This window comes from Glycine soja, chromosome 14 (genome assembly GCF_004193775.1).
Source record: "Glycine soja cultivar W05 chromosome 14, ASM419377v2, whole genome shotgun sequence".
Classification (NCBI taxonomy): Eukaryota; Viridiplantae; Streptophyta; class Magnoliopsida; order Fabales; family Fabaceae; genus Glycine; species Glycine soja.
The window spans coordinates 21,951,824-21,972,624 of NC_041015.1; the positions used below are offsets into that span (position 1 = coordinate 21,951,824).

Here is a 20,801-nt window from a genome sequence, read left to right on the forward strand (position 1 = left end):
AGGACTTACTTTAACAACAATCCACCTAGCAGCAGGCTTGGATTTACTTTGTTGAGTACCATCAAGTCCTTTCAAAGCACTGTTGAATACAAACATTGATGCTTGTTGTACAATTAAAATTTTGATTTTCCAACCTAATGCTGAAGCAAATGTATTGAAAAAAAACACTGACTTGTTAATTATGCCTTTGAGGTAGTTGTCTGGCCTATTATGCATTGAACAAAACCAGATGACAACATTTTCATTAGGTAAAATGACGACCATTTGCCAATGTGCAATGCAGTGGAGATCAATATAGGTTATTATACTATTATACATTATTTAAATTCATTTGTTTAGTTTAAGTTACCCATTCAGGTAAGCTCCTAGGTACACATCTCGTTTTAAATTTTGCATCCAGTTCGTAATGTAACTTTCTGATTCAAATAGAAAGGAAAAATGAATAACTTCTATATAAATTGGAATCATCACTTATTCACCTCATAATTTTAGTAGTTGCTTTATACACTAACCTGGTGAAAACCAATCTCCTTAGTGAGAGGGACACCAAGCTCTGCCATACAAGCCTAGATCCTATCATTTGAGCCAAACAATGCAGGTACCTCTGAAGGCAGTTGTCTTGCATTCTCTCCAATGCCACAGCTAAAGGGTAACCAATTGCAAACCCTCCACCCCCATAAGCCATATTATAACAAAAATGAATATTTTGCATGTGGCTCTCTGAATTGGTCCAAATGTAATAGAATTGATTATGATCATATTTTTGTAACACCCTCACCAAATTCTCGGTCACAAAGAAAGTGTCATCATCCCCCATCACAAACCACCTTTCATTGTTATTATTCTACATCCCTAGCCTCATTGTCTCCGAGACTATGCGAGATATTCTAACTCCCAACCTCTTCCCACGTAGATTCTCGACCTTGAACTTTGAGACATCACTTGATATTCTCAATGTTGGTAAAAGGTATTCCTCACTAGGTTCATTTGTCACTTCTTGATCTAGCCAAAAGTTGCCCCTTGTCACATTTGGCCTTCATCATAGTTTGATGTACTCTTTTCTATGGTTCCATAGCCTTGATGAGGCTGCCATGCCGAACACTATGAGGGAAATGTTGGTTTTTTTCCTCAAAGGGTGTTGTTTTATTGGTGTGTTGAGATGGGGATGAAGCAGTGTTGTCAGAAAAAGTGGGTGGTGGTGGGAAGAGGGTAAGGCTTTTTTTGAGGGCAATCATATGAATGTGTGATGAATCTGAGGGTGTAGAAGAGGTAGGAGATGCAGATTAAGAGGAAGAAGGATGTCATTAGTTTTGTTATGGTACATGAAGAGTGGTGGAAGTTTTCTGAATATTTGAGATTGCTGTAGTTTTTGTTCACAGTGGACACGAATGGTTTCATGGATTTGAGTGAATTTTCACACAAAGAGATAAAATAAAATAAGTAGTGGCATAGAGAGAGAAACAGAGAGGCTGAGGGTGTGTGATTGTGTTGGTTAAACTGAAAAAGAGTTGTTTGATGAATTAGGATTTATGGTTTGTTGTGGGATAATAAGAATTGTAAACAGAACAAAATAAAAGGCACCTCTGCTACACTTAATTTGTTTGAGATTAGGAGATTTAGATTTATTTATTGATCTTGTGGGGATCTTATCCAATGTTAATATATGATTAGGGTTTGATAATCAATTGTGTCTTTCAAGGTAGTTAGGGTAATAGTCGAAGTCTGTTAAACTTATGAAATAAATAAGATTTTTTTAATATCTAGTAAACAACTTGAGAATGCATTATATTTAATCTTTTTTGTTTAAACAACCGCGAAATCATGCATTTATTCTAACCTTACCACTAAATTGATTAAGCATAATGAGCTAGATTATATTTTACATTTGCAAAAATTAATTTAGATTTTGTTGGATAAGATTATTGGTATAATTTACGAGCAAAAAATATATTCGTTTACATTTGAAAAAATTATGGATAAAAATATTTATTTTCTCATTATCTTTTTTTCCTCACCCTTCTCGAATACTACCTGAATCATTAAATCTTAACCTCAACACCATATTTGATTTTTACTTTATCTTTTATCACCACATTATACATTTCGTTTCATATTCCCTCTAAGGCAAATCTATTTTCCTTATGATAAGTTAAAATTTACTAACCTATACTATTTGAAGTGCCTCTTTTCCTCTAAGTTGAAACATTTCATTAATTATACACGGGGCTTGAAATCCATTATTCTTTGACAACTTAGAAAAACCAACCAAAACCAATGTTGGGGAATTGGTTGTCTGCCACTCCTTTCAAGAAGTTCTTATTTGTTGAAGAAACAAATGTATGTACCTTCCTTCAAGTTCATAAAAACTAACCAACAATACAGGATATTCACATAAGAAGTTGGGGAAAAAGCTCAACTCAAGCACTGTACTTATTGAAATGGACAGAAGATTCTGGTTCTACTTCTACCCATTAATAATTCACAACAACAAGTGCTAATGCATGGAACTAGTGTTGAGAGGACTGTTGCATTTGGAAAACCATGTCCTATGTCTGAGGTCCCTAGTAAGAAGACTCATGAAGATTTTGTCCCTCAATTTTAACCCCAAAGGAGTTAACAATCCATATGCCTTCACCTCGCCCAAATTGTTTCCGTTATCTTCAAAGCGCACCAAAACTGGCCGGAGGTACTCAATTTTTTACTCTCCTCTATCGCCTCCGATGAAGTCAAGGCTTGTCTTCACGAACCTCCCAAATGATTTTTTCTTTCTTGTCCACAACGCGTTGAGGTAACACACACGCCACATTTTTCGCGTTCTCCATGGGTCATTTCTACGCTACCTTGTGTCATCGTTGTCGTCGTCCAGCCATCATTACTAGAAAATAAGCTTTTAACATCGATTATTAAGGACTTTCAACATCAGTTATTAATCAATGTTGAAAGTACCAACGTTGAAACTATTATCGTAAAATCGATGTTAATGTAAAATTACAACATTGGTTATTTAAATAACCGATGTTATATAATAAGAATTATAAAAAAAGTTATATATCTTCATATCAACATCGGTTTTTTTAAAAAACCTATGTTGTTAGTGTATGTTAACATCGGTCTTTTAAAAAACCGATTTTGTTTGTTGAAGTGTTGTCAGTGTACGTTAACATCGGTTTTTGAAAAAATTGATGTTGTTTTTAGATTTTTTTTAATATACTGTCTATTTTTTCAGTAACCCCAAAATTAACTTGCAAATTTTAAAAGCAGATCACACAACATATAACTTTCATTTTGTTTTGAAATAGTTTTTACCAAAAATTCCATGACAAATTTATTAATTATTATGAATAAAAAATATTTAATGTTAAAGAGACATGAGTTGTAAAAAATGTAAAGTAAACTACAGTTACAAAATTGCCTAAACATCCTAGGTTTCATTTTTAACTTTCAAATAAAACTTTGCCCATTGGATGTGAAGCACCTTCAATCTCTCTAGTTCCAATGCTCTAGCATCATTGAAATATGACATGATATAATCAAACATAAGTTAATAATATAATACCAATCATAAAAAAATGAAAATTGTTTGAATTAAACAATTACCGTTTCCCAATTATTTTTTAAACTTCCTAAGATTATAATTGACATCCAGTGCATGACGTTATACCTACACTGTAGAAGCAAAGACTTTGAGATTGTAGAAGCAAAGACTTTGCCTTTGATGTTTTGATGATGCCATATGATCGTGATGATTTGATGTCTTCGCACTTATGTTGGTGAACAATTTGATTCTTTGGATGGTCGCTTTGCAGGAATGGATATCCGTCTCACGCAGCTTGAAGAGGATGTGGGTTATATTCGTCAGAGCTTCGATCTTCCACCACCACCACCACCACCTTCTTAGTGTTTAGATTATTATTATCTTTTCTTATAAGCCATGTATTTGGCTATGCTCCTTACGCTATCATTTTTTGAACTTTAGTTTTTCTTCGGTATTTGGACTTTAGTCTTTTTTGCTTAGATTCTATGTGGTTTTGGATTATGACTGTTTGGATTATATTTCACTTCTGAGTGCTTGGATTATGTTTGGTTATGACTTATTTATGCTTAGCTTATGTTTGGTTGTGACTTATGATTGATTATGTCCACTCTATTATATTATCTTGTGTTGATTGCCACACACTTTGGCTTTTTGATGTTGCCAAAGGGGGAGAGAAATGGGGTGGTATAGAAGCTTAGAAATCAAGTAATCATCAATTCCAAAACATAGGGGGAGTTGGAAATGAGTGAACGTAATATATCATGCATATACATTGCTTGTATCTTGATTTCAGGAATTAAATTGTCATCATCAAAAAGGGGAGATTGTAGAAGCAAAGACTTTGCCTTTGATGTTTTGATGATGCCATATGATCGTGATGATTTGATGTCTTATGAAAATGCTCTTCTCAAGTTTAATTGAAGACAACAATCCAAGAATACAAGATACAACATCAAGAAGATCTCTAGTATTTTAGGAAGGGAATTCCAAATTGAGATAGCAAAAGGTTTGGCCAAGAAATTTAAGTTAAAAAGTCTTTTTCAAGAGATTTACTCTCTAGTAATCGATTACCAGAGGATGTAATCAATTTACATTTATATTTAGATTGTTTAATTTGAATCATTATTTAGAAATTCATCTTTAAGTGAACTTGGAACTTGTATTGAAATCAAAGTAGAATTTTAATTGGGGAAATAGTTTGTAATATCTTAATTCAACCACCCCCCCTTCTTATGATATTTGAGGCCCCTTGTCCAACACACACTCAGTGCTTCCTTTTTGTTTATTACACTAAATACATTATGAAATTTTGATATTCAATGTTAAGTACAAATTAGTCTACACAATACTAAAATATAACTAGAAGCATTGTTTAAATGACTTACTTTAACAACAATTCACCTAGCAACAACCTTGGATTTACTTTGTGGAGTATCGTCAAATCCTTTCAAAACACTGTTGAATACAAACATGGATGCATATTGTACAATTAGAATATTGATATTCCTGACTAATTCTAATGCAAATGTATAGAAAAACAACACTGACCTGTTAATTATTCCTTTCAGATAGTTGTCTGACCTATTATGCAACGAACAAAACCAGATCACAACATTTTCCTTAGGCAAAATGACAACCATTTGCCAATGTGCACTGCAGTGGAGACCAATATAGGTTATTATACTATTATGCATTATTTAAATTCATTTGTTCAGTTTAACTTACCCATTTAGGTAGGCTCCTAGGTACACATCTCGCTTTGAATTCTTCATCTAGTTCTTAATGTAACTTTATGATTCAAATTGCAATTGCTCAAATCTCTGGATAGACTATGGCTCGAGGAATCCATACACATGGCATTCCCCACTCGCATACTTGTCTCAGTCGTATGCCTATTGTTGTTATCATAAAGTAAATTATGTATGAATTTAAAACAATAAGTTAGGTAATAAACAACAATGTAAACTGACTTACAGAATCCACAACTGTATAATAGAGATGCTGAGACATTGACCACCGTATGCTATTTCAGACAGATCTTCATGCTTTATGTACAAGGGGAAGTTGTCATTAAACACCCCAAACATGGTAGCATCCCACATAACCTGCAATAGCTTTAGAAAAAGTTGTGGGATGGTCAATGTCATCAGATATAGGGGATCATCGAGATCATGATCCGGCCTATCTGCAAGTTTCATGGGTTCCACAGCTCCCTGTTTATCCAAAATAGTTAATTAACATAATTTAATTACAGTGAACACTTTAATTGAAAAAAGAAGAATTTAATGACACTAAAATACCTATTATGATAAACGCTTCACAAGATGTGTCGGCCAAGCAAGGAAGGTGTTAAGTGCCTGCCCCACTAGCTTAACCTCTTCAGTGGGTACATGAATGAGAGTATTTGCATCTCTAACCTCCTCAACACCAACCTTGACTTGATCATGCATAAAAGAAATGTTGTGAACGGTTGTAGATCCCTCATAAAGTCTTCCTAGGGCAACCAGGCGGGGAGGATTTTCTTCAATGTACAACCCGTATTTGTCTGAGTCACCCATGTATGGATCGTTCCTTGAGGGATCAACACAACTCTCCTTTGTGTTGACACGAGCAATGTTCGCTTTTGGAAAGTGCACTGGATCGCGCAAGTAGTATAAAACGGTAAGAACCGAGTATCGAACTCTCATGGAACTTGTGTTACTTGGTAAAGCTATTTCAGTGAATAGGTGTCTGATGTGAAAAGGGATGTGTTTACTATGAACAGGTTTACCAAGTAACACAAGTTCCTCAGAGTTCGATACTCGGTTCTTACCGTTTTATACTACTTGCATGATTTGGTGCACTTGCCGGAAGCGAACAAGTTTTTGGCACCATTTCCGGGGAACTTCTTTTTATTTGGAAAGTTAGTTCGTTTTTAGGTGCCTATTCTTTATTCGTTATTCTTTGATTATCTGTGAATATTTTTCTCAATTCTTATTTGTCTTTTCTTATTGAATTGGATAATCACCGTTCTGTTAGTATTTTACATGCATAGGTCTCCCATAGGCAATTTAGTTCCTCTGGATTTAGAAATTGAAGCTACATTAAGAAGGAATAGGGCCAAGAGGAGAAGAAAACTTCTGCAAGACAGAACAGTTGCATCCATTCTTGAGGAAGAAACTCATTTCTTTGATTCATTATCACCTAATTCACCATCATCAAGGGAGTCTGCTACTCAATTGCCTGAAGCCGCTATCATGGTAGACGAGCAGCACTAGAGGATCACCCTTGAGGATTATTCAAGCAGCTCAGTACCGCAATTCTTTACTAGCATTGCATGTCCTGAAGTGGAAGCTCACAACATCAACTACCCGCATTCTTTAATTCATTTAATACAAGGGAATTTATTCCAAGGATTACCTAATGAAGACCCCTACGCACATTTGGCAATGTTCATTGAAATATGCAACACAGTTAAGATTGCTAGTGTGCCAGATAAAGCTATTAGACTAAGTCTATTCTCATTCTCATTGGCAGGAGAGGCCAAGAGGTAGCTTCACTCGTTTAAAGGGAACAATCTTAAATCCTGGGAAGAATTTGTTGCAAAATTTCTAAAGAAATATTTCCTAGAGTCCAAGACTGTGGAAGGGAAAGCTGCAATCTCTTAATTTCATCAGTTCCCGGATGAATCTTTGAGTGAAACATTGGAACGGTTCAGAGGTTTATTGAGAAGAACTCCCACCCATGGGTTTTCCGAGCCAATTCAATTGAATATGTTCATAGATGGGATGAGATCACAAACCAAGCAACTGCTAGATGCTTCTGTAGGGAGGAAAAGAAAGCTAAAGACCCCAGAAGAAGCAACTGAACTAATTGAGAATATGTCAGCCAGTGATCATGCCATTTTGTGCGACAGAACCCATCAACCCACAAAGAAAAGCTTGTTAGAACTATCATCACATGATGCTTTATTGGCACCGAATAAGTTGCTTTCTAAGCAACTTGAGATTTTAACAGAAACACTCGGTAAGTAGCTAACTAAATTATCTATTGGTCAACCTACACATTCTTCTGTTTTGTAGGTTACATGTTGTACCATCTGTGGTGAGGCTCATGAAACAGGCCAATGTAATCCCATTGAAGAAAACACTCAAGAAATTCATTATATGGGAAATCAACAGCGACAAGGGTACACTCAAGGAGGATTTTCAGGCTTCCGGTAGGGTCCTTATAATCAACAAGGACAGTGGAGGTCACACCCTAGCAATTAGTTCAATAAAGACCAAGGTGGACCCTCGAATAGGCCAATCCAACAAGGGCCTAACATCTTTCAGAGGACTACTAAGCTGGAGGAGACTTTGACTCAGTTTATGCAGGTAACAATGCCAAATCATAAAAGCACTGAGTCAGCACTGAAGAATCTTGTGCTCCAGGTGGGACAACTGGCCAAGCAGATAGCTGACAAGTCATCCAACAGTTTTGTAGCAAATACAGAGAAGAATCCCAAGGAGGAATGCAAAGCTGTGATGACAAGGAGTAAAAGGTTTGTGGAGGATGAGGAAGAGAAAAGTGTTGGGCTCAAGAAGAAAGCTATTGAAAAGAAAGGTACTGATGGTAAGAAAAATGATGTGAGAGGTGAAAATAATCAGGAAAAAGAGAAACAAATAATGGTCAATAAAAAAGAATTGAATGACCAAGAAAAAGAAAAAGAAGAAGAAAAAGAAAAAGAAAATAAAAGAATTGAAAAAGAGAAAAAAAAAGAATGAAAAGAAGAGTAGAAGTGAGAAATCTGTGAATGAAGGTGCAGAAGTACCATATCCTGTGGTACCTTCCAAGAAGGAAAAGGACTGTCATTTGGCAAGATTTTTAGATATTTTCAGGAAACTGGAAATAACCATGCCCTTCGGAGAAGCTTTACAGCAGATGCCACTCTACTCCAAATTCTTGAAGGATATGTTAACAAGGAAACATAAGTATATTCACCAGGAAAACATTATAGTGGAAGGAAATTGTAGTCTTGTGATTCAAAAGATCCTTCCACCCAAGCATAAAGACCTTGGGAGTATAACTATTCCTTGTTCAATTGGAGAAGTCACTATGGGAAAAGCTCTTATTGACCTGGGAGCCAGTATAAATTTAATGTTGCTCTCCATGTGTAGAAGGTTGGGAGCGTTAGAGATCATGCCCACTAAAATGACTTTACAATTGGCTGACCGCTCCATTACCAGACCATATGGAGTAATTGCAGATGTGTTGGTCAAAGTGAAACATTTCATCTTCCCGGTAGACTTCGTGGTAATGGATATTTGTGAAGATACTGACATTCCTGTAATATTGGGAAGGCCATTCATGTTAACTGCAAGCTGCATAGTTGACATGTGTAGAAAGAAGCTGGAGATGGGTTTTGAGAATCAGAAAATTGATTTTGATTTGTTTGTTGAAGACAAGCCTGCTCCAGCACAAAATTTTTGCTTACAGGTAATGGAAGTGGGTCAAAAGGTTCTGGAGGTAAGAACCAAAACATGATATCACCCATTGAGGTAAAAGCATCAAGCTAATGACATTAAAGAAGAGCTTCCTGGGAGGCAACCCAGTTTTAATTTTTTCTATCTTTGTTTCTCATGTATATATGATGTGAAACCTGCTTTATAATCTGTACATTGGAGTATATCAGCTTATCCTTGAATGTTAGATATAAGGGTTTCTATTTGTTGAGGACAGGACTGAAAAATAACTTAGAAAATATTTTCTGAAAAAAATAGTCCTTTCGCTAAGTGCAAGCCTCACACTAAACGCATCTTTGGTCATGCGCTAAGCCGTGAGTCTCATGCGCTTAATGCCAAACCCTTTGCATTTAAGGCTGATTTGGTCTGCTAAGCTGGCCAAGGCTGAGCTAAGCCAACTTCAATTCGATCTGAATTTGGCTAAGCTACAGCCTGATCGCTAAGCCCATCATACACTCTGGATAAGCGCAAGTCGTTGTTGCCAAGCTCATTTCCTTGCGGTCAGAACTGAGGTTCATTGAGCTAAGCGCCATTCATGGTAGCTAAGCTTAATTCTTTGTGGCCTAAAATGGGTTTCATCGAGCTAAGTGCCCCTCATGGAAGCTAAGCTAAAATCCTTGCAGCAATGTTAGCGCTAAGCGACTCCTTTTCCACTAAGTGCATGCTCCTCTGTACACAAGATGCATCATTTTAGCTAAGCCGGCCCAGAGCCCGACTTAGCGAGAGTTGCAGGTTTTGTGATCTGTAGACCTTGCTAAGCGGTCTTTTTACGCACTAAGCCAAGTGTTGTGTTTGTTAAAAAAAAGAAGCCTGAGTTTGAATTTCAAATGTCAGCTTAGCGCAGTGGCTCGCTTAGAGAGAAGCGTAAAAACTACTTAAGTGAGTGTAACGCCAGCTACACTCACAATGGCCATAATCTTCAAGCTTCTTCTCTACATTCTCCCTCTCCAAAAATTCACGCAATTTGCATCTATGCTTCCTTTTTGCATCTTCTTCTTCCAATCACAAAGCATTTACTATCCAAGTAAGTTCCTTGCTTTTTATTCTCTTTTACTTGTCTAAACTTTAGGGTAGAAAAGCTTACTTTTAGTTTTAGATTTTTAGGGTTTTAATGTTTTGTTAAAATTAGTTTAAGATTAGGACTTTATATACATTTGTACTATATTGAGTAATTTGGGAACATTGCATGTCTAATATGCCTTTTAGAGGCTTGAAAAGTGCAAGAAAATGAATTTCGTTTTTTGCATTTTCTTGAAAACACGATGAACTCACTTAGCGAGCATGCTGCACTAAGCAATTTCATCAGTATTCATTGAATATATGCATTCTCGGACAAACTCGCTAAGCGCACCTACCGCACTAAGCGAGTTCATCGTTTGAGGATGAACACTCATCCTCTTGCTGAACTACCTGTGGCTAAGTGAGGCTGAATCGCTAAGCCCAGGTAGCTTAGAAAATTTTTTTTGTTGATAGCTGCGTGTTAAGCCAAGCTTTCCTGAGCCAAGCGTGGTTCATTACGGCATCTGTCGAGCTAAGCGAGCCTTGTTCGCTAAGCTCCCAATACTTAGTAAAATTTTTGAATTGTATGGTGCCGCTAAGCACAGCCTTTGATGTGCTTAGCGCATATCCTTGCAGCAGATGTTTGGCTTAGTGGGAACTTGCCAGCTAAGCCAATTATGCAGAAGCTACAGTTGTACAACTTCCACTAAGCAACTTCACCTGTCACTAAGCGAAAGTGTGTATTTTGTGAAGGTGAGCTAAGAGGACCATGTCTCGCTAAGCCGCCAGTGCATTTTTCAGTTTTATTTTTTAGTTTTTGAATTTGAATAACTTGTGTCCTGATCAATTGTTTGGTTCCTTTATTTGCAGATGGCCTCTAGGAAACATATAAGTAGTGATTCTAGGCCACAGGATCAGTATGATACCAGGAGATTCCAATCAATGGATGCCAGGAACCGATATATCGATAACATTTTGGACCGAAGGATCCTTCCGGAAAGGAATGTTCAAATTTATCATTTTGAGTTCGACGAGTTTAAAACAGAGTTGGAGAGGCGTAACCTTCACAAATGCCTCACCAACCTTCAGGAAGGGAGCATAGATGTGGCAGTGGTTAAAGAATTTTATGCCAATTTCTATAGTCCAGAAGATCAAGCTCCCAAGTGTGCTAGAGTAAGAGGTCATTTAATCAAGATGGATGCAGACAACCTAAATGAGTTTCTTCAAACTCCAGTGTTATTAGAGGTGGGGGAATCTTTACCCACTTATTATAGATTTTACAGATTAAGGTCTGATCCCAAAGAGATGGTGGCTAGTCTATGCATTCCGTGCAAGGGCTTTATTTTGAAAGCTGAGGGCCATCCATGGAAGCTCCTCAAAAAGGATTTTACTACCTTGGCTTAGACATGGATTGTCTTCTCTTACTCTAACCTAGCTCCTACCTCCCGCACTTCAAATTTGAACACAAACAGAGCTAGGTTGGTCTATGGCTTAATCACAAGGATGGACATGAGCATTGGCGGTTTGATCTCTGGATAGATGACCATGATGGCTCAGTCCAACTCTTCTTGCCTAGGTTTCCCAGCTTTAATCACAGCCTTATGTAGATCGAGGGGAGTTGGATCTGATGCTCTTACCTCTTACGAGAGCCTAAGGCCGGTCATTAACTTGGCTTATATTACAAGGAACTGTTGGAATGTGAATGACCAAACAGGTAATTTTCAAGGGGCAAGGAAGACCTAGCTCAGAGCAGCTGATGTTCCCTCTTCCTCTACACCAATAGCTGGCATCCCTTCATCTTCTACTCTAGCTCCACCTCCAGCTTCAACAGACGCATCTGCCCTGAGCTCCCAGACTTCAGATGCTAAATTGCAGAGCTTGTTTGAGGGACAAATTCTCATTATGAAAAACTTGCAAGAATGGGCTAAACAAAGGCCAATTATGAGTGTAGAGAAATTCATTGAGAAGGTGGCCTGGCCTGGAGTTCGACCTTCTTTTGTGGGGGATGATGGAAGCTCTACAACTCAGGCACCTCAACAGCAGGAGCCAGAGCTAGAAAACAACCAATCATTTGAAGCCACCATCCCTGGAGTTGTTGATTTTTCGAAAGGAAGATTAGAGACGAGACGAGATTCGATGAGGCTACTTATCTTGGGCCAGTGCTAGCACCAGCTGATTCACCATTTCCAGTGGTGGATCCATCTTCACTTCAACACGCAGCCGACCCTTCCACTCCTGTCCTAGAGATCCAGTGCTTTTTGCATTATTAGTATTATGATTATAGTTTTAGTACAATATTTATTTTATGTTTATATACACTGTTAGTTTTATTTATGAGTAGTTGGTTTGCTCATCTTGAAGCATATGGAACAGTTTGACTTGACTTTGATGATATTGCAGTGAAACACTTTTATCTTTTTGTGGAAATTGGCGTATGATTTGGTTTTGAATTGAATGCATGATTGTGATGAGCTTGTGTTTTCTTTCATGAGTTGAGCAAGTGTGTATGTTAGACAAAGAAAGAACAAGAATAAGAACTTGTAGTTAGAAATGTTAGTCAGTAGACAGATTGATTGAGAAAGAAAAGCTTGAACCATAACCCGGTGAGAGTGTGATCTTATATTGTGAGTGAACGACTAGCTTTGAGTAATGGTCTTTGCATCAGTCTCTGAAATCTAGAATGATATGTATGAATGAGGACATGATTGTGTATATACAAGCCAATTGACCAAAGAGCTTACCTTGAATTCTAATTGCATCCTTTGCACCTGTCGCAACCTACCCTTCGGCGGGAGGGCGACGCGTGACTCGCGGGATGCGTGTTCCACGAAAGGAATACGCGCGGAGTCGCCACCAACGTTTATTTGAGGAAAACGTCGGAAAAACCGGAAAAGACGCGATCTACAAACTTTTAAGTGAAAGGTTCAGGAGTTGTATTTACGCACGGGGAAGGTATTAGCACCCCACACGTCCGCCCCAAGGGACGACAGCCTTTAATCGAATGTGCAAACATGACTTTGATTTTTTATGTTCCCTTTTTGTGTCTCTATATCCTTTATACCCTTTTTATATTTTCTCTTTTTGTGGTCGACAAGGGTGTTTCCCTTTGCTCCTACGTATTCCTCAATTTGGGATGAGAAAATCAGACCTACGTAGTTCTTTTTTATCAAGTGATTCTTTTTCACTTTAAGAGGTGATCATTTTAAGGCGTTGGACCTTAAAAATGATCCATTTTACTTAGTGAGAAAATGAAATGACGAACTTCAAAAGCCTATTTTTATGGACGAGCTTGACTAGGCGAATTGATTTTAGCCTTTAGTTTCACTTTAGTTATTAATCAATTCGATTAAGAATGAGAAATCCCAAAGAGAAAACGTCCGACTGATTTTCCGCTTTATTTTACTAAAAGATGTCTTTTTGATTATTATATTATTTTATTACCTCTTTTTGATTTCCAACGTGGTTACGGCACGACCGAACGGTCGGAATTTATTTTAACCGAAGTTAATGGATAATACAATTCAAACGTTCGGTGGAAATTTATTTTATTTTTAAGTTAAGCGAGAAATGATTTAAGTAAAATGGCTTAAGCACGTCAATAGGGGGTATAAAAAGTAAACAAAACGAGAATAAAAATGCACGAAACACAATGTGGACCACTACGGGTACATAGAATGAATCGAAAAGCTTGGTTCGAGGTACTTACCCGTTGAAGATCGAAGAACGATGAAGAACGAATGAAGAACGTCGAAGAACGGTTGAACCCTTTGCGAAATTCTTCACGGAAAACGTTACGGAAACGTTTCGGAAGCGCCTCGGCTTAGATTTTCTTCACGGAAACAATTTTTCCAAGCAAATTCGAAAGAGAGAGAAGTGCCTAAGGGGCTGAACCCCTTCCTTCTTGCCTTCCTCCCCTATTTATAGCAAAATAGGGGAGGTGGTTGCCGCCCAGCTCGCCCAAGGCGAGCAGGGTTGCTTCCTCCAGAAGCAACCGCCTTCTGGAGGAATATTCCAGAGGGCCCAAGTGGGCCTGGGTGCTATTTGCACCCCCATTTTTACTAAGTACACCCCCCTCTGCTGTTTTTTGGTGATTCTTTTTTCGTAAAGTTACGGAAACTTACGAATTTCGTAACGATACTTGTTTTCTTTCCGTAATGTTACGGAACCTTGCGGATTACATAATCATCCCCTTTTTGACTTACGGAATGTTACGGAACCTCACTTAATTATGCAACGATGCTTCCATTTGATTTCCGGTGTGTCACGGAAACTTACGGATTGTGCATCAATATTTTTTTGGTTTTTCGGCATGTCCTGGAATTTCACAAATTGCCTAATGATGGGTGCCAAGCACCTCACGAGGACCAAAGAATGGTCGCACGTCATCGAGCAAAGGTCCCCGGACGAAATTAGGGTATGACAGTTGCCCCTCTTTACTTGTCTTTTATTGGAGATAAAAGGAAAGTAAAGATAAGACACTAATTTCGTTCCTCTCGATTTGACGAGAGTCGCAGGTGACCATAAAATCTCCACATGCAAATGACTTGTTGTTCCCAAAATTTCACAAATTGCCTAATGATGGGTGCCAAGCACCTCACAAGGACCAAAGAATGGTCGCTTGTCATCAAGCAAAGGTCCCCGAAAATCAGTGTATGACACTAATTTCGTTCCTCTCGGTTAACGAGAGTCGTGGGTGACCATGACTTGTCGCTCCTAGAATTTCACAAATTGCCTAATGATGGATGCCAAGCACCTCACAAGGACCAAAGAATGGTCGCTTGTCATCAAGCAAAGGTCCCCGAAAATCAGTGTATGACACTAATTTCGTTCCTCTCGGTTAACGAGAGTCGCGGGTGACCATGACTTGTCGCTCCTAGAATTTCACAAATTGCCTAATGATGGATGCCAAGCACCTCACAAGGACCAAAGAATGGTCGCATGTCATCAAGCAAAGGTCCCCGAAAATCAGTGTATGACACTAATTTCGCTCCTCTCGGTTGACGAGAGTCGCGGGCGACCATGAAATTTCCGCATGTAAATGACTTGTTGTTCCCGGAGGAACAAAAGGTGCAGAAGACTATGTCAGCCTCTGCATGCTATCAAGCGTTCTGTCTTACAGATAGCAAAAGAATGTTTATACGGATAACCACTCGGGTATTTCCGCGTATCATCGGGCCCGCCGCCTCTGGATGATACAAGGGTGCAGAATGACCAAACTTGGTCTCTGCTTGTCATCGGGCCCGCCGCCTCTGGATGACAAAAGGGTGCGAATAACCGTAAGGTATCTCCGCGTATCATCGGGCCCACCGCCTCTGGATGATACAAGGGTGCAGAATGACCAAACTTGGTCTCTGCTTGTCATCGGGCCCGCCGCCTCTGGATGACAAAAGGGTGCGAATAACCGTAAGGTATCTTCGCGTATCATCGGGCCCGTCGCCTCTGGATGATACAAGGGTGCAGAATGACCAAACTTGGTCTCTGCTTGTCATCGGGCCCGCCGCCTCTGGATGACAAAAGGGTGCGAATAACCGTAAGGTATCTCCGCGTATCATCGGGCCCGCCGCCTCTGGATGATACAAGGGTGCAGAATGACCAAACTTGGTCTCTACTTGTCATCGGGCCCGCCGCCTCTGGATGACAAAAGGGTGCGAATAACCGTAAGGTATCTCCGCGTATCATCGGGCCCGCCGCCTCTGGATGATACAAGGGTGCAGAATGACCGAACTTGGTCTCTGCTTGTCATCGGGCCCGCCGCCTCTGGATGACAAAAGGGTGCGAATAACCGTAAGGTATCTCCGCGTATCATCGGGCCCGCCGCCTCTGGATGATACAAGGGTGCAGAATGACCGAACTTGGTCTCTGCTTGTCATCGGGCCCGCCGCCTCTGGATGACAAAAGGGTGCGAATAACCGTAAGGTATCTCCGCGTATCATCGGGCCCGCCGCCTCTGGATGATACAAGGGTGCAGAATGACCAAACTTGGTCTCTGCTTGTCATCGGGCCCGCCGCCTCTGGATGACAAAAGGGTGCGAATAACCGTAAGGTATCTCCGCGGGCTACCAGCTCTTGAGTCATGGCAACAAAAGGCGGTATGGTCGACAAAAGCGAGGCTCTTGCTCCTACGTATCCTCCAATGAGGAACTCAGACCTACGTAGTTCTGGATAACTTGTGAGACTTGAAAGAGTCTCAGTGTTTTCTTCGCTAAAATGCAAACATGCTTTAGCAAAGAGACAAATATTCCAACTGATTTAGAGCAGCATATGCTCTCTTTTTTTTTTTTTTTTTTTTTTTGAGTGAAAAACAATGCGTCTACCGGGGAAGGAGAGTCTGCTGATGAAATCTCCCATAACCATAAATGAGATTTTGGATGTTAGCATTTCGTTTCTAAATGATCATTTAGAGGAAACACTGGGTTCGACAAAAATAGAAGAAATCCACTCAAAGTGTATCAATCTCGCACAGGTAAGTGTTTCATCCTAACTCCGAACCATAGATATGTCATGACTTGACTTTGCAAATTATTTCCTATCAAATCAAAAATTACACGCGTGATCATGGATCAACAGGGCTTCCCTTGGGAATGGGTTCTTTTGGTGGTTTCTTCTTTCGGCTTTTGTGTGTTTTTGGCTTTTGATTTTTCTGGCTTTTTTTCTTTTTCTGTTTTTGTTTAGTGCGGGGCGAGAAAAAAAGGTCGCTAGCGCACGAGATTTCGGTTGGTAATCAAAGGGAGAAGACCATTTTAGGTCGTGGATTCCTTTCCTTCTTTTTGTTCATTTGGTGACAATTTTGTATTGTTCAGATATTGTCTGGTTAAAAGACCTTTCTGCACATTTCTTCTAGTTTCTTTGATCAAGAACTTTCTTTCCTTCCTTTTTTACTTTCTCCCATTCTTTGGTTGGGAATTTTCTTTCGTTTCCTTTTGCTTTCTCCCACTCTTTGATTGGGAATTTCCTTTCTTTTCTTTTTGACTTTCTCTTTGATTGGAAATTTTCCTTCTTTTCTTTTTTGCTTCCGAGGGTAAGGATTATGGTGAGTCAGGATTTTGGCTCAAGGCTTGTAGAATGGCTAGACATGATACATGTCAGGGTTTGGTTTGGTTCAAGGATAAAAAGGGATGCCCCACATTATTTCCATGACACAAATGCAAAAATGATGATTTGGAAATTTTATGCAAAACTGGTCATGCATGCACCTATGCGGACACTCAAGTGTCAAATTTTTATGGTCATGTGATGCTAGGGCTCAAGATTCATTCCCTCTATTTTTAGATCAACCCAATGTTTCCAAAATATGTTCTTTTATCAATTTGTGCATTCATCCGAGTCCATTTTGGGCGTCTGGGAAAATCTTCACAGCATTCACCCTTCAGGTGCATACACATTTTTTCAAAAACTAGTTATGATCAGTGAATTTTTCCAAAGAAAAGTTGGAAGTCATCTCTTTTCAACAGCATGTTGGTTTTTCAGCCTGACAACTTATTTTTTTCTTTTTTCTACCTTTTTCCTTACTTGCCTTTTTTTTTCTTATTTGCTCTCTTTTTCTTTTCACTTTTTTTTCTTTTCTATTTCATTTTCTTTCCTTTTCTATTTTTATTTTTATCATGATTTTTTTTGTTTATTTCACCTATATACTTTTGGACGATGTTCCTAAACGAAGAACTCTACACGGTTCCAGAATTTCAAACATCATTGATAGTAGTGATATATAAATACTAACGCAACAATCTAAACAAAAATGTATGCGCTGTACAAATGACAATCGAAACAACAAAAACAAACGTTAGTCTCTCAAGTCAAAACAATAACATAGAATAAAAATGACAAAAGAAATATGAAAGAAAACATGAATCTGGGGATCTCCCAGTCACGTATCTCCACTCCCTCCCAAGAAGTCAAGCAAATCGGCCATCTCCTCATCCTCGTGGGCTTCTTCTCCATCGCCGGGAGCTTCTGGGGGTGCCTCTCCTGCTTGGGCCTCGGGCCAATCTCCGGGCCATGCAACCTCTGCCCTGAACTGGTCTGGAGTAGGGCATGAAAAAGAAGCGGAGCCCTGGCTCTGCATGCTAAGGCTCATCTGGTACAGACAGTCATGGGTCCGTACATGTGCTCGGTGGTTGGCCGCCTGCTGGCGAACCAAATGCCGTAAATACTGCTCCATGTCAAATGCCCCAGCCTGGCTAGCCTGATGAGGTGGTGGGGGCGCGCCTGCGGCCTGTGGAGCATCACCCTGACCCTGTCTCTGGGTACAGTACTTCTCAATAAAAACCCGGGTGATGGGCGGCCGAATCACCTTGGTAGGTGCAACGGGGACTCCGAACGACTGGCAGAGTCCTGTGATCAGTGCGGGGAATCCCAGGGCCCTGTTGGACTTATCTGGGTCCAAAGGGTGCCTAGTGGGCGCCATACCTGCAAAAATATAGATGGCATCAGCGATCAACTGAGCCACATGGATGCTCATCCGTGTCAGGATGGCGTACACCAGCTGGCACTTCGGCATGGGGAGGTCGGAATTATGATCGGTGGGCAGGATGTTGCTGAGCAGCAGAGTCATCCATATCTGAGTCAGGGTGGTCATGTTGGTGCGCATGATCCGCACCCGTCTTCCGGCAGCAGTCCGGGCAAAATCCTGCCCCGGTATACATAGCAACTGGGCGATGGCCTCCTCATCGAACCCATCAGACCGGTTCCTCCTCTGGCCATACTCGCACTCCTGGCCCTCTTCTAACACCAACGGATATCCCAGGAGCTGGCCGATAGCGTCGGCATCGAACGGGATCCACTGACCCCTAACCCAGGATCTCATGTCACGCACGCCCTCCTCTGTTGGCCAAGCATTGGCATAAAACTCAAGGACTATTTCTGGATCAAACTTGGCCATGGGAGTAACCAGTGGTGCCCACCGCCGGCGCCCTATTCCCTCCTGGAAATCAGTATACTCCTCGTCCCTGAGCTGGACGCGTCGCTCCCGGAGAAACGACCACCCCTTGATGGCTTCGAAGCGCTGCTGGTGTACCGCGCTCCTAAAGCGGTGACTATCATACTCCGGAGCGGAACTAGTTCCTTCTGCTGCCTTGTCCTTCCTGGACCTCTTTGAGGCAAGCTTCCTCGGGGCCATTTCCTGCGAAGGCAAACATTTGGAAAGTTAGTTTTACCAGTGGGATACTATTCTTAAAACAAAAATGACATACAACCTCCTCCCATAAATACAAACATCAATGTAAATTTAGAGGAAGCTTATGCGCATATTTCCTTACAAACGTTCTCTTGCACAAGACATTCTATTAACCAAAAAAAATGCACCCATATACAATCAAGGCAGCTTCGTTACCTAGATTATTTACACGTACTTCCAAGGTGTATTTGTTACTTACATCACACACCTCCTTGGCTAAATTCACATACATGCATACTCAAAGCATTTTGGGGTACCAAAAATTGCACATGTGCACATCTTGGTATTTCTAATACCTATACATACACAAACTTCATGATGAATCTTGACTATCTACACAATAAGGTGCTACATTTTATGCTCTTTTCAAGTTTTTGCTACCTAAAGCCGCATGCAAATTCAAGTATATTTTCCTTTGCTGACTAAAATTGTATTCAAATTAAAAGGTATACATTTTTTGGTAATGTATCTTCTTTACATAACATGCAACATATTTATGTATATTTTTTTGTGAGACATTTTGACTACCAAAAATTATATGTACATACATCCAAGTATTTTGCTATCATACCCAAAGTGTAAATTGCCAAAGGTATTTTGCTACATATTCTAAACCTACACATTTATGATGAGCAAAATTCCTAACCCTCTAGGCATAGGGAAAATATTGTAGCGTGGCCCATAGCTGATTGCTGGCCAAAAAAAAAGGGTAACTTTACCCAATATGCACCTCCTTTTGTGCCCCTTTTTTTTTTTTTTTTTTTTTTGCATAAAATTTCAATGTCTAGGACTAGGATATATGTGGGGCAATTACTCTAGCCTTTTTCGGGAATGAATACATATTCCAAAAAAATAGAAAATATGCACAAACCAAAATACCCCATGGGTTGTCTCCTTACAAAAGTCACACGCTAATGCCATTGAGGCATTTCACCGAACACTTGGTGGGCGCGCGTTTAGGCATCAATAGCAAGAGAACGGGGACAATGTGGCATGTCCTATTGTTTCAAAATGCATTATAGGCCTAGGGCCATCTCATACCAACCCCTAATTCAACCTAATCAAGCAAGAAAACAAATCAAAATTGCCCCATATATTTGAGCACACTCCCACAATTTAGAGCACCAAAAGGAGATCAAAATACACCAATGAAAAGCTAGAAAGCTTAGGGATGGAATACTTACTTGTTGGTGATGAACAAAAGCGCAAAACGGAATCAAAAAATGCGAAAAAGGATGACCCTAGGGCTGCAAATTCGTCAATCCCGTGGGTATGGCTTTTGAAAGGGGGGAAAAGAAGTTTTTGAATGTAAAAACGCCCCCCCTTTCGTCATTTTTATAATTTGGTGCAGGGGTGGCTCGCCCAGGCGAGCCCAGCTCGCCCAGGCGAGCTAACCTGCACTCTTTTTTTTTTTTTTTTGAGGGGAACATTAACCATGTCCCCTCCCTTCTCATGGATTAGCGTTGATTACTTGAACTTACTTAGGTTAGAATTAGGCGTTGATTACTTATTTTATTATTACTCTTTTCCTTTTTAAAACAAACAAATAGTAAAAGAAAGCTGCAAAATACAAAGGATACGGGGCTGCCTTGCAGCGACATTCCTTGCTTGT

The 20,801-nt window shown here is 39.8% G+C and overlaps 1 pseudogene; it reads right to left on the reverse strand.

The window, feature by feature from the left end:
- Window positions 1-500: 500 nt before the first annotated feature.
- Window positions 501-6,093, reverse strand: LOC114383914 (annotated as a pseudogene).
- Window positions 6,094-20,801: the final 14,708 nt, after the last annotated feature.